At 40.1% G+C, this 13,515-nt stretch overlaps 1 non-coding gene across 1 annotated transcript; it reads left to right on the forward strand.

Annotated features, from left to right (window-relative positions):
* The first annotated feature begins 12,980 nt into the window (after nt 1-12,980).
* Nucleotides 12,981-13,087, forward strand: LOC143640677 (U6 spliceosomal RNA). Its single transcript, XR_013155067.1, has one exon. It is a non-coding gene; the product is annotated as a U6 spliceosomal RNA (small nuclear RNA).
* Nucleotides 13,088-13,515: the final 428 nt, after the last annotated feature.

Raw genomic sequence — 13,515 nt, forward strand, 5'->3', positions numbered from 1 at the left:
AGAGGCTTGGGTGGTGGTGGAGAGATTGAGGGGGGAGGGTAAAGGGAGACAATGGATAGTGAATCAAGTTTATCTTGTTATGCAGATAAAGTCTCCCAGGTAGTAAAAGTTGTCTTGACACTTGGTACAGATACTTTTTAGCACTCTAGGTTTCCTTTATAGATGTAATTTCTTTTACAAAAGGACAGCTTTTTAGGGGCCTCTTCTTTATCTGCTCTTTTTCAGAATACCCAGTTCAAAATATGTCAAAGAAGTATATTTGGGGGCAACATATTCTGGTTTCCTACACTCATATTTTGATGGGGTATGTCCTGAGACTGAACAGTGACAAACCATAGAAATAGTAGCAGACCTATAATTGTCACCAATAGAAATTATAGCTATTTCTGTAGAACACTGAAATTGCTACAGACATCTCAAAATATTATTTAGTTTAGTGCTTCAAAGTTATGACAGTTACTAGTTTAGTTCCTAGATTTTGTTCTATGTACTTAAATATATAGTAATATCCATCATGATTACATTTCACTACATCAGAATTTGTTTTCTAATATTTTGATAGCAATATTTCAAAGCTGTTGCTTTTTCTTAGAGCCTTGCATATTTTATTTCAAGGGTTTGGGCTCAGAAAATGATATCTCAAAATATGCTACTTTGAGCTTCAGATTGAGAGCACATGGAGAGTAACTAAAGCAGGGAAGGGTTTTCTCTGAAATTCTCTTATATCTGCTTAACAGGAAGAGCAACCAGTAGGAAAGAAGACTAGAGTTGACACCATACCCAGAACCTCCCCCCCCCCCCCGACCTTGGTCCCAGGCAGTTGTCTCTTCTTTAGGCCCATTCATCTTCCCTAAAATTTTATTTCCCTGATGCTGAGAGCCACAGCAGAGTCGGAATGGCCCCTGGCATTTTGCCAGAAGTAATGGTTGAGAGGTGAGCCATTAAGATGATGATATTAAGTTAAGCTGTCTATAATTGCTGTGACTGCATGATGCTGGATTGAAACAGGCTGTGTATTAATTGTATATTAGACCTTTACTGTCCAGTAATAGGGCAGCTCTTGCTGCCTCGGGCACCCGCTAATTTGGAGTTCCCATTGAGTTCTCGAGGGGTTCTGAGAGTGAGTGCGCTCGAAGCCCAGCCAGGTGGAGGGAGTTCTGGTTGGTGTGTGGTGTTCCTGGGGGCCACGTGGGTGGCGTTTGGGAGAGTTCCCGGGGAGTGTGCGTGGAGTGTGCGTGGAGTGTGCGTGGAGTGCTGTTGGAGTTCAGGCAATAAAGTTTCCTGTTTGAACATACAAGTGCTTTGTGGCGGCTCGGTGATTTGTGCCCAGCCAGACTGTGGCACCCTGAGAAACCCCAAGCTCTATTTTTTTTCCCTGTAGCTTAAAATGTTATTTAAGCTTTAACCACCTGGTCCTTCTGTGAGTCTGTTTGTGTTGCTTATACACACAAGTGAATTTGTGTGCCTTTTCTCCCGTTAATCGATGGTCAGTTTATTTTAGAAGATTCAATTTTCAGACATTCAAAGTATGGAAGAAATTGTTCTCTACACAAGCACTGAAAATCACTATTCTGAGAAGAGGTTCAGATATTCCAGATGGATGAGGGAGTCCCAAATTTTTTAGTGTTAAAAAAATAAGTGATCAGTGTTCACCAAGCCTCCAAGTGATTCTAATTCTACTTAAAATATGGGGCCTTTGCTTAAATCACTGAAATTGCTACCACTGCCTGCTCTGGGATTCAGAGTTGTAAATTGGAGGTAGCTGATCTCCACATTTAATTGGCACCTTCCTAGTTACCTACTTACTCTTGTTGACCTTGGTGATCCTAGCTTTTGACTCATTTGGCCTTGGCTTGATTTTTGGGCCGTCCAACTCTTTGGAATCTATTTTTGGGATTGAAAACACTCACTCTTTGACTACTGTTCTTTATCACAACTATGAATAAAAATGACTCTCATTACCTGGATTCCAAGAGTGGAAGGGGAAGCAGAGATCAGCATGAAGGTGGAGGTGTGGTGTTTTGGTGTTCATCTACATCTATCCTGCCCCAGCCCACTTGTCTGAGGACAGCTGTAGCCTGAAATTGGTCACAGCTGGAATATTTGCACTATGAAAATATGAAAGCTACAAGTCAATATTTTTTTTTCCTGGAAAGTCAGTTTATAAGTACATCTCTGGATGACTATTTGAAACAATATTGGTACTTACTGGTTTGTGCGAATGTGGGAATGTCTCTTCCTCTCAGCTATTACTGCACAAAATTCAGAAAACATAACATCTTGATAAGAGAATTGAAATAATTTATAATTCTACCACTCAATGATGATCATGATTAGTAATTTGATATATCTCTCACCTTCTATGATACGCATTTAGTTTAAATATTTGAGATTCTAAAATTGGGCTTTCTTTTTTCCAACCACTCTCTTATCATAAGCATTTTGTTGTGTCATTAACATTATTTGAAGACAGTTTTTAATGACTGTGCAATATCCTACCCTTGGGATTAAACACTATACTTGATCTGCGGTAGAAATAATGTTGCAGTCCTTTTTTTTTCTTCTTCTACATTTCAGCTGTTTTATTAGATTATATTCCCAGAAGAGGAATTGCTGGGTCAGTTTTTATGGCTTAAATATTTCCAAATTATTTTCCAAAATGTTGGTATGAGTTTATATCCCCCCTCGTCCGCCAGCATTGGGCAGGGGATAATCCTTCTGATCTTAGTTACTATATTGGCCAAATTAAAAGCTCTGTTTTAACTCAGAGACCAGAATTTAAAATATTCATTTGGGTTTCTGTTTATTGCCTAATAGCTTTAGACAGAGAAGACCAAATTTGGAGTGTTACTAAAAAAAAAAAAAAAAAAATGGTGTCATGCCAATTCCTGAATCTCTTCTGGTGGAGGTTGGCCAATTTGAATAAAAAATGATAGTCATGCTTTTAAAATGTGCCAATCTTTTGTAAATTAAATATATTGCAATGAAATAATGAAATTTGAAATGTGGGTATATGACCATACTCGGGGATATTAACAGGGACACATGGTTTATCCCACAGCAGTGGTGGCTGGGGTAATTCATTGTGATACCTTATATATCAATTAGTATTTTCTGTTGGTGATGAGGCCCAAACCCAGGGCCTTGTGCATGCAAGGCACTCATTCTATCAGTGAGCTATGCCCTGAGACCCCTTAATTATTTTTGACTGGAGACCTGTAGTGCTTCTCTTCTGTTCTAGGTGGTACCAGGGTGGGGGATGAGAAGCAGGAGTGAGTGTGAGAGGATGAACCTAGGAATACACCTTTTGTTGATTAAAAATGTGAAACAACAGCATCATTTATTGTTTTCTTAATACAAAAGGAATATATGCTCCATGAGATTATTTAAAAATTACAGACAATTTAAAACAAGCATTACTTGTCGGTGTATTCTTCCAGTCTTTTTTTTTCCCTCTCATGTGCTTATTTACGTTCTTGGTTTTTATTTTTGGCATCTGTAATTTTAAACCAAAAAGGCACGTGTTACATACTATTATATATTTTCCTTTTCTTATTCCCCTCAAACTGAACAGACTGTAATTACCTTTCCATGTTATTTAATAGCTTTCTGAACATCCTTTTAAATGTCTGCCCAGAATTCTATATATGGATGTACTATTTTTATTTAAGCCATCTTTTATTGTGGGACACTTTTGCATCATGTGTTTTGTATTATTGTCAGTAATATTTTTTACCCACTCAACTCTGGGTTTTAAAGCTGGTAGCCTTGTTTGGGAGCAATTTAGAGAAAGGCTGACTCAATCTTGGAAGGTCTCAGCTGACCGACTACAAGATGGATCATTGTGCCTGCACTTTCCAGTTCTTCTTTTCTCTCTAATTGTTCTCCTCCTTTCTTTTCACAGGTCTATAACAAAGGGAAGGACAGGGCTCTCCATCTTCCCCAAGCTCACTCTGCCTTGCTCTTCATCTCAGGAACCCATAGATCCTGAGGCTAAGATTGTCTATACTATTATGTCTCCTCTTCTTGTTTGTTTAAATAATTCATTTAAATAACTGCAGTTGAACAGTAAGATAGTACTATGAAATAAGAATGAGAAATAACATTTGCCTCTCTCACTCCTGTCAACCTCCCAATTATCTATCACTCCCTAGAAGCAACCATTTATAGTTTTTTTCACTTGTTTCTTTAGCTGTCTCCTTATTGCTGTATGTATAACATGCCACATTTTTTCTATAATATATTTTATATATTGTTTCCTGCTATTTTGGAGAATATTCTACTATTTTAACATCTCCTAGCTCCCCTCTGTAGGGTACAGCTTCACCTGACTGCAGCCATGTTGAACTGTACCTGCAATGAGTGCTCCTGAGTAACCCGGGTAGCACTGGATTTCAGTGCATAGTTTCCCAGCCTACTATCAACAAACAAAACCATGAGCGTAGTATGTGGAGCTTTACAGCTGTACCCTGGCACTGTCAGTGCCAGAAATGTGCCTGATACCTCCCATATTAGCTCAAGATAAACCAGCTATGTTCTGTCTTGGATGAAGTGACTTATGTCCTGACCACTTTATAAGCCCCCTTCTTCTGACCCAAATGGCAGGGACTCAAAGGTTTTACTACCACCCAAGATCACACAAATTGTACTCTGTGCAATCCTAGATCTGTCTGCCTCCTTCTTTGGTCTCACAGAATTTTGGGGACCATTTTTCATACACCGGGAACAGGTTTTTTCTCGAACACCCTCCTGACATTCTGTTGACAATTATTTTATGGTTTTAGTTAGACCAAAATTATCATTATTATTTTTGGTACCAGGGACTGAACCCAGGGGCACTCAATCACTGAGCCATATCCCCAACCATTTTTATTTTTTATTTTGAGACAGGGTCTTGCTAAGTTGTTCACTATGATTATATAAACATTGTCCACACCATTGCACTGGATGGATACACAAACAGTGTACTACAGTTACTTTTTTTTGTGAAATGTCATATTTTACAAATGTAATAATTGTCCTCTACTTTCTTTTTTTGCATCTGCATTTATCCCTGGTACTAATATATCCCCAAAGTTTCTACCAGAATTCTAAAATACCTCTCAACATATTAGACAATTTATCAGTCTCCCTAGACCCTTTTGGGGAGACGTTTGTTTTCTAGAACTCTGTCATCTATCCACTTTCATCTCTGCTATCCTGGGATTTCTTGGTGTTATTATCTTTGAAATTCTGATTTTTTTCTCTAAAAGATCTTATCTTAGTTCAGGGCTGCTTAAACAAATGACCTTAGAATGAGTAATTTATAAATAATAGGAATTTATTGTTCATAGTTCTGGAGGCTGGAAATTCAAGATCAAGGTGCCAGCAGATTTAGTATCTGATGAGGGGCCATCTATGTGACCTCATATAACAAAAGAGCAAAGGGGGCAAGAAAGCCATCGACCCCATTTCCCAGGTCTTCTCTTCCTGACTAGTCACCTCCCAAAGACCACACCTCTTAATGCCAACACAATGGGGATTAAGTTTCAACCTGTGAATTTTGGAGGGACACAAACAGACCATGGGAGATCCCTGTCTTTCTGTTTTGGTTTATTCCAGTGGTGTGCTGGGAAGTGTTTAACAACTGTCTGGGGCGGGGGGAAGGTTGAAGATAGGAAGTCTTAGTTGTAGTGTTGGATGATTTCTGTGATGTCAATTATTTCCACTATTACCAGTTCTGAGTGTTTTGAAAACTTCTGTTTTTTTGAAAATGACTTTATTTTTTAACCTCTCACACTCAGTAGACTTTGTTTTGTTTACCAAAATCTAGGTGGGGAATGATTTTCATTCAAAACTTTGGGGCTGCTACTCCATTATTATTATTATTGCTGCTGCTGTTGCCGTGTTTGCTGGTCAGAACTCCAATGCCATCCTGGGTCTCATCCTTTGTATGTATCTTATTTTACTTCTCTAGATGTCTCTAGAATCTTTTTGTCCCTTACGACATGAAATTTTATAATGGTGAATTTCCACCCTCTCATTCTATGCTCTTCACAGATCCTTTTCATTCAGGAAACTCATGCTTTTCAGGTCTTAGAAACTTTGTTTTCATTAATGATTTCCTCTTTTCCATTTTCTCTCTTTTCCTTGAATGTCTATTTATTGGTTACTAGATCTTTTGTTTTGATCTTTTAAGTATTTTCTGTAATTTTTATTCCTCTCTTCCCATTCCCCTCTTTCTCTTGATTGCTGGGAGATCTTTTTTTCAACGGTATTCTGGCTTTTCTGCATAACATAGATGCTCCTGTCAGAGTTATGACACCTTGGGTTGGGACCATAACCTGCTGTCTATACTGGAGACAGGCTAGAGAGGTAGAAATAGCAAGGCTTTTTGAACCAGGTAGATATGGGTTTTAATTGCAGATCAGCAAAAAATTATTTAACTTCTCTGTTCTTCAGTTTTCTTGCCCAATGAGGGTGAGTGACCCCATGGAAACTGAGGCTAGAAATCCTAAGGGGTGGTCTACCAGATCTGGATAAAAGAGGATACTTCCTCCCATTCGCCCACCCTTTCCTCAGCCTGCATTCTAAATAGTGCATTTTTATCTTAAAACTGTAAAAAGTTGTAAGAGATTACCTTACATTTTATGGCACGTAGTGTCACAGTTAAATAATTCCATCTTGCTTACAAGGAATATTTTAATACTTAAGATCATTGCTTCTTCAATGATGAACTTGAACTGTCTTTTTCTAAGTACTTTCTACATTTGATCTCCCTGACCGAATTAATAACAGCAATGGCTAAGATTTATTGAGCAACGTACTAGGCCCTATTCCAAGTGTTAAACAAGTATTAATTCATTTAATCCTCAACAACCCAAAGAGATAGGCAGCATTATTATTCCCAATTACACTGAGGAAATAGGCTGTGAAAGGCCTGGGGTTTACACAGCTAGAAACTGTAATCTTAGGATGTAAATACTGAAACTAACTGTGAATTATCTGCTACTATGAAAGCTTTGAGGAGGGGCTTCTGTAAGTGGACCCCTCACTTGAGGGAAGCCCAAGGTCCATTGGAGGAAACTAAGCACCCTAGGACCCAGTTTTGAAGCTAGGTAAGAGTGGAGATGAATGGGCCCTTGCAAATGCCTCAGGTCAAGAGGGAGGAGGCTCCTTGGGAAAGTAGAACCTTCACAGCTGTCCTGAAGAGCAACCCAGTCAGGCCTGGCCTATGCCAGTAACCTCAGCCCCTAACATGCAGTTTTGCCTCAGTGGCTGTGCTCAACTACCGGCAGGCCTTGTTTAAACAGGCAGCTTGTAACAGCTGGGGTTGGCTCAGCTGAGCGTGCGGGAGGCCAAGGATGCTCCGAGTGCAGGTGCCTGTCTCTGAATGTGCAATCATGCAAATCCGAGGACCCAGACTGACGTGAATTGAAAGCCTGGTGTTCACTTCCAATAAACTCAACTGTCTATTGCCAGAGCAACCCGGACTGGCAGTGCTCAACTCATCAATTCAAATGAGCATTTCTGGTGATAGAGGAAAGAAGTGTGGGGTGAATCCCAATTAGAGCTGGCTCCATTTTGAGCAGGCAGCATCTGGAAAAGGCTGTGGAAGAGCAGGCACCTTTTTGGGGAGTAATTCTCCGAGGAACTGGCTGGGAGACAGGAGGTGTTGCAGGAGAGTGGGAGGGAAATCATACCATCTGGCCCTAGGATCTTGGTGATGTCCTGGTCTTCTTCTTACAGAGGAGTTAATTGAAATCCAGAGAGGTTAAGGGACTTGCCCCAGGGCACCCAGCTCATCAGTGTGCTGCTTCTTTGCATCCTGGTCCTGGTTTCCTTTTTAGCAACTCCACCCAATAGACTATCTCTCTAGTTCACTGCATTGAGCACCAGGTCACAGAGAGCACTCCTAACGGCCTTCTCCCAAAGCCTCACAGGGGGACAAGTGATGGAACACCTGGTGTAGTGTGAAGAACCAAAAGGGCAGCCTAAAGCACAGAGAGGGAAAGGTAGGCAGCTGTGTGCAGATGTCTAGGCATTGTCTCAGGGTCAGGGTGGCTCCTAAGATGTGACTTGACCATCTCTCTTCTGACCCTCTGCTCCTATAGACTCTCAAGGAACCTTCAGATTGGATTTTAACTATGAAAACCCTCTTGTAAACTCTGGTTGCCAGGAACAGAGTGACTACAGATAATAAAAGGCAAAACTGGGGCACCCTTTCCTCATCAGCAGATTAACATTCTCTTCTTTGGTGCATTTGGCCAACCATGACATCCCGGTACCCCAAAGGGCTTGTTGCATAGTTCTTGCCCAGATCCCCACTGCTCCTCACTGCCCTGTCCTTGCCTCTACAGGTTATGTAATGCTCTAGAGATGAGCGTCTCATCGGCCTTCTAACTGCAAAGCGTGCCAGGATTGTGCTTTCAAATGCCACAGAGGCTAAATGCAAAGAGTGCATTTAATAAAAGGGTACAGGCTTTCTAGCTCTGAATCACCAGTTTGGAAAGTTACCTTTGATCTGTCTTCTAGGTCACCTGTCAGGCTGCTCTATGTGTGGAAGCCTCCGCACCATGCCTCCAAGCCCTGAAAACCAACAGGAGGTTGTTCTGGCACCAAGCTGTGGTTACTCAGTAATTTTTTCACTCTCACGCTCACCTTATTTATCACATCATGGGAGAAATGGTGAAAGTTTTGTGGGCAGACGCTCAGGTGATTGAGGCTGTATATGAAAGAACAAGTCACGTTTTAAAGTTCAAAGACAAAAAAAAATGGATAGGGGTTAAGCATGCATTTTCTACCTTAACACAGGACAACTATAGTCTTATTTGCAAACTGACTTTTGTCTCTCAAATTCTGGGAGAGGCTTTCCACTGGATGAGTGTCTATACTTGGTCCAGTCACCAGAAGAGACATAGTCATCAACATGGTCACTGGAAGCCCACTTATGTGAACTGCTTTAGGGAGAAAGGGGTTGTGGCAAGCTGAGTGGACATCTGAGAGTGGTCTTCTTCCATTGCTTAATTAACATTCAGCTTAAATGGCCTTTAAGTCACCAGTTGGTCTATTTGAGTGTAGGGATTGTAAACCATTTTCCTAAGGCCAGACTACTATTCTGGAGTGGAATCTAAGCCCCTTGGAATGAACAGAGGAAGCAATGTTCTTGGAACTCATCTCCTTAAAACTTGATTTAATCCCTTCAATTTATAGATGAGAAACTGAGGTTCAGAGAACAGATATGACCAGCTCAAGGTCAGCCCATCTTTACAAGGTACTTGGTAAAGTGGGGAGGTTGGAAGTACCACCTTGCTAAATCTTTCACTAGTCATCAGTTCACTATGGAAATGCTGACGGGATAAATACTGTACCCCTGTGGCAAGATTTGTGGCTCTCAGTGGCCTTCCTGTAACAATGCTTAAGGAGGTTTTAATGATCTGCCTACTGGACATTTCTGAAGCATTCATTTTAGAGAAGGCCAAGGTGCTCAGACTATAATTCTGAAGTTAATTTCTCCCTGGACTCTCCTGCTCTGGCAGCAAGAGAGAGTGAACAAGGAGAATGAGTAAGATCACATCACCCCTTGATTGTTGTCCTTTTGAACTTGTGCTTCAGAAAGAAGATGGGTTTGGTGTGACTTTTTACACCTGCTTCAAAATGTTGTTTCAGTTGAAGGAGGAGTGAGGGAGCTTGCTCTAGCCCAGTGCTGCTGTCTGCAAAATACCTTCCTGTAGATCCTGTGCTCATGACCCTGAGGTTGGACTGCTGCTGAGATGTGGGGTGTAACATGAAGCTAAGCCTGGAGCTGAGAGTGGGCCAGTGTGCAGAGAGGGCATTGTCACAGCTTGGAGCTCCATCTATCCCAGGTCCTGAGGAATCTGGAGGGTTAGGGAGGGGAAGATGAAAGACAAGTCAGGGAAAACAGGCACAGTAAGTAGTTATGAAAATAAGAAGTGAAATTCATAGGAAGTAAATCAAATGTTTTGTTCATGTTCAACTGGAGTAGGAACACATAAAGAAAGCAAATAGATTTAATGGGGTGGGGATGATTAGCAGTCTTGTGATACATCAGGAAATGATTTTGTTAAGGTGGAGTGGAGGGCTATGAGAGGAAATTGAACTTAATTCTTATCTCCTTATGATTTTTTAATTGCTTAACTTCTTATGCACACCTGTAAAACCAGAAAGAGAGGCCTGAGGTTTAATATGTTATTTTCAATGTAACCTGAGATATGAATGTCTTGAGTATGTGATTCGGCTTTATCAAGGACCCAGGTTTTTCTGACAATTTACTGTAATAAGTGGATGTCCTTGATGGTACCATGACTGGTTAAAGGTCACCTTTCAGTGAAATCCAAGTATATCTTCTCTCCTTTAATTCAGTGATTGTTGGCTTCCCATCATCCAGGCTGGAATTTTTATTTGTACCAAGTTTTATCTCCACCACGAATTTATGACAAATCCTTCCTCCTTGTGTATTTCATTCATATTACTCATCTTTGTATTGCATCTTACTGATTTTGTATTGCTAGTGTAATGTAGTGGATCCCAAATTTTAGACTGGTTTAATATGGCGACTCTTGGCAAAGAATGATATTTGTGCTTATCTTACTTTTAAAATGACATTCCCCTTTTCCCTTGCAGAAGGCACACAGCCATCCAGCTAGTCTACACATCTCAGTCTCTCTTGCAGCTAGGTGTGGCTGATGAAGGAATATGAATAGAGGTCTTGTGAAGAGAAGTCCACACTGTTTCTAAAATAAAATTTCCTGTCTTCCCTTTTTCCCTCTTTCTAACTGGCTTGAATACACATTAGCACATACTATTGGGAAGATGGAGGAGGACAGGGGACTTGAGTCCTAGATTGGCTTTGCAGACTAGACTCATTAATTTGCTTCAGCCTGCCAATCTGTCTCTTGATGGCAAGGAAGAGAGAGAAATTTATATCTTATTTTAGTGTTTGTAATTTTGGACTCATAGTAGCAGCTTATCCTATAGCTAAACTAACAAATAAGTGAAATGCTTTGTGCTTCTTCCATTTCCTTGCTGGTATGAGGAGGTCACCCCTAACCTTCCAGGAGGGTATGTGTGTGTGTGGGGAGGGTGGGGGGTTCTGTCCTTCCTATCTCTAAGGAAAGAAGGACTTTCCCCTTAATGGAGTTCTGGACCTGAAGGTCATGATAAATATTGTGAAGGAAAAACAGAAGAGAGTTTGAGGAATTCACATCAGGGTGGTATTCATCTCTCATGTTAAATGGAACCCCCATGGGAACCACAGAGAAATACCTATAGGACATGCCCAAAACGAGAGGTAAGGGAATTAAATGTTTCACCACAAACATCAACTAAACAGGAGAGAAAACAGTCACATAACAACATAAATCACACTGAATCAACTTGCCCTGGTCCCCTCAGAAGGACACAAGCCATGCTGAACCGTGAGCTCACCCTAGCCCTGACGACCCCATCTTGGGTACTTACATTCTAACAGTGCCATTTCTGAAAAAAAAAAAAAAAAAAGACATCATTGTTCCGTGTACTGTTTTGAAACTACACTTGTTTTGGGGGGGATTGAATTCAATCCATAACACTCCCTGGTCCTACCTACCTGAGAAATTTTATCAATCAGTGTTGAATTTTGTCATGTTAATTGTTCTACATTCATCCATGCCATGAAGTGTCTTTCTTGCCTTTTCAATAAAGTGCATTACTAGGGATATTGTGTCCATAGTCACGAAGGACTTTGGTCTGTCGATTCTGGGTTTCTTTCATGGTTTTATTCTGGGAGCATCTTTTCTGGTTTGATGGTTGGGTAATACCAGCTTCATAAAACACATGAGACTTGTTCCCTGTGCTTCTACTTCCTGGAAATGTTTGTATACAGTTGGTATTAATTCTTCAAATGTGTGTCAGAATTCTTCAGGAATATCATCTATACCTGAAGATCTTTGGGGGAGCTTTTCATATCAGGAACTTAATTTTTCTAATAGTCATTGGACCACCTAAATGTTCATGTTCTTGTGGTAGTTCATGCTTCTCCAGAAATTGTTCACTCCATTCATACTGTATGGTTTGTACAGTGTCACTGATGTTAGTTTTCATCTTTTTTTCCTCTCTCCTCTTCCTTGTGCTGGTTTTGGGTTTATTTTGATCATCAATTTTTGTTTCTGAAAGTGGAAGTTTACTGATCTGGGAACTTTCTTCTTGCCTAATATAAGCATTTGATGCTATGAATCTCTCTAAAATAATGTTTTCATTGCATCCACAAATTCTGATATGTTGTATTTTAATTTTTGTTCAGCCTCCACAAATTTCGATATGTTGTATTTTTTTGGGGGGTCAGGGGTGAGGGATGGGGAAGTGGGGGAGGTATGAGGGATTGAACTCAGGAGCACTTGACCATCAAGCCACATCCCCAGCCCTATTTTGTACTTTATTTAGAGACAGGGTCTCACTGATTTGCTTAGCTCCTCGACTTTTGCTGAGGGTGACTTTGAATTTGTAATCCTTCTGCCTCAGCTTCTTGAGCCGCTGGGATTACAGGCGTGTGCCTAACTATGTTATATTTTAATTTTTGTTCAGTTCCAGATATTTTCTCAGTTTTTCTTTTCAGTAGTTGAAAAGTATCTCAAAGAACTCAGAGAAAAATAGCCTCTTGTATTTACCCACATATTTGTTATTTTGTTGCTTTCTCCTTATCCCTGATGCCCAAGTTTCCTTCCAGTATCATTTTCTTTCTGCCCAAAGAACCAATGATTATTTTTTATTAACAAGTGTGCTTATTAACAAATGTTATTTTTATTAACTTTTCCTTTATTCGAAGAGATATTTATTTTACCTTCTTTTCTGAAGAATTTTTTCTATATATGAAATTTTGGTTTTTCTGTTTTCCCCTTGGGCACTTTAAAAATGTTGCTTCACTACCTTCTGTCTTACATCATTTTTGATAAAAATTCCATAATCATTAAATGACTCCATGAGTATCAATAAGATATCATTTTGTGCTCGCTTTGGCAGCACATATACTAAAAGTGGAACGATACAGAGAAGATTAGCATGGCCCCTGTGCAAGGATGACACGCAAATTCGTGAAGCGTTCCATATTTTTAAAAGCATGCAATGGAGGAAGGATAGCATCTTCAACAAATGATGCTGGGAAAATTGGAAATCCATATGCAACAAAATGAAACTGAATCCCTTTCTCTCGCCATGCACAAAAGTTAACTCAAAATGGATCAAGGATCTTGATATCAAATCAGAGACACGGCGTCTGATAGAAGAAAAAGTTGGCTACGATCTACATACTGTGGGTTTGGGCTCCAAATTCCTCAATAGGACATCCATAGCACAAGAGTTAATAACTAGAATCAACAAATGGGACTTACTCAAACTAAAAAGTTTTTTCTCAGCAAAAGAAACAATAAGAGAGGTAAATAGGGAGCCTACATCCTGGGAACAAATCTTTACTCCTCACACTTCAGACAGAGCCCTAATATCCAGAGTATACAAAGAACTCAAAAAATTAGACAACAAGAT

This window comes from Callospermophilus lateralis, unplaced genomic scaffold (genome assembly GCF_048772815.1).
Source record: "Callospermophilus lateralis isolate mCalLat2 unplaced genomic scaffold, mCalLat2.hap1 Scaffold_52, whole genome shotgun sequence".
Lineage (NCBI taxonomy): Eukaryota > Metazoa > Chordata > Mammalia > Rodentia > Sciuridae > Callospermophilus > Callospermophilus lateralis.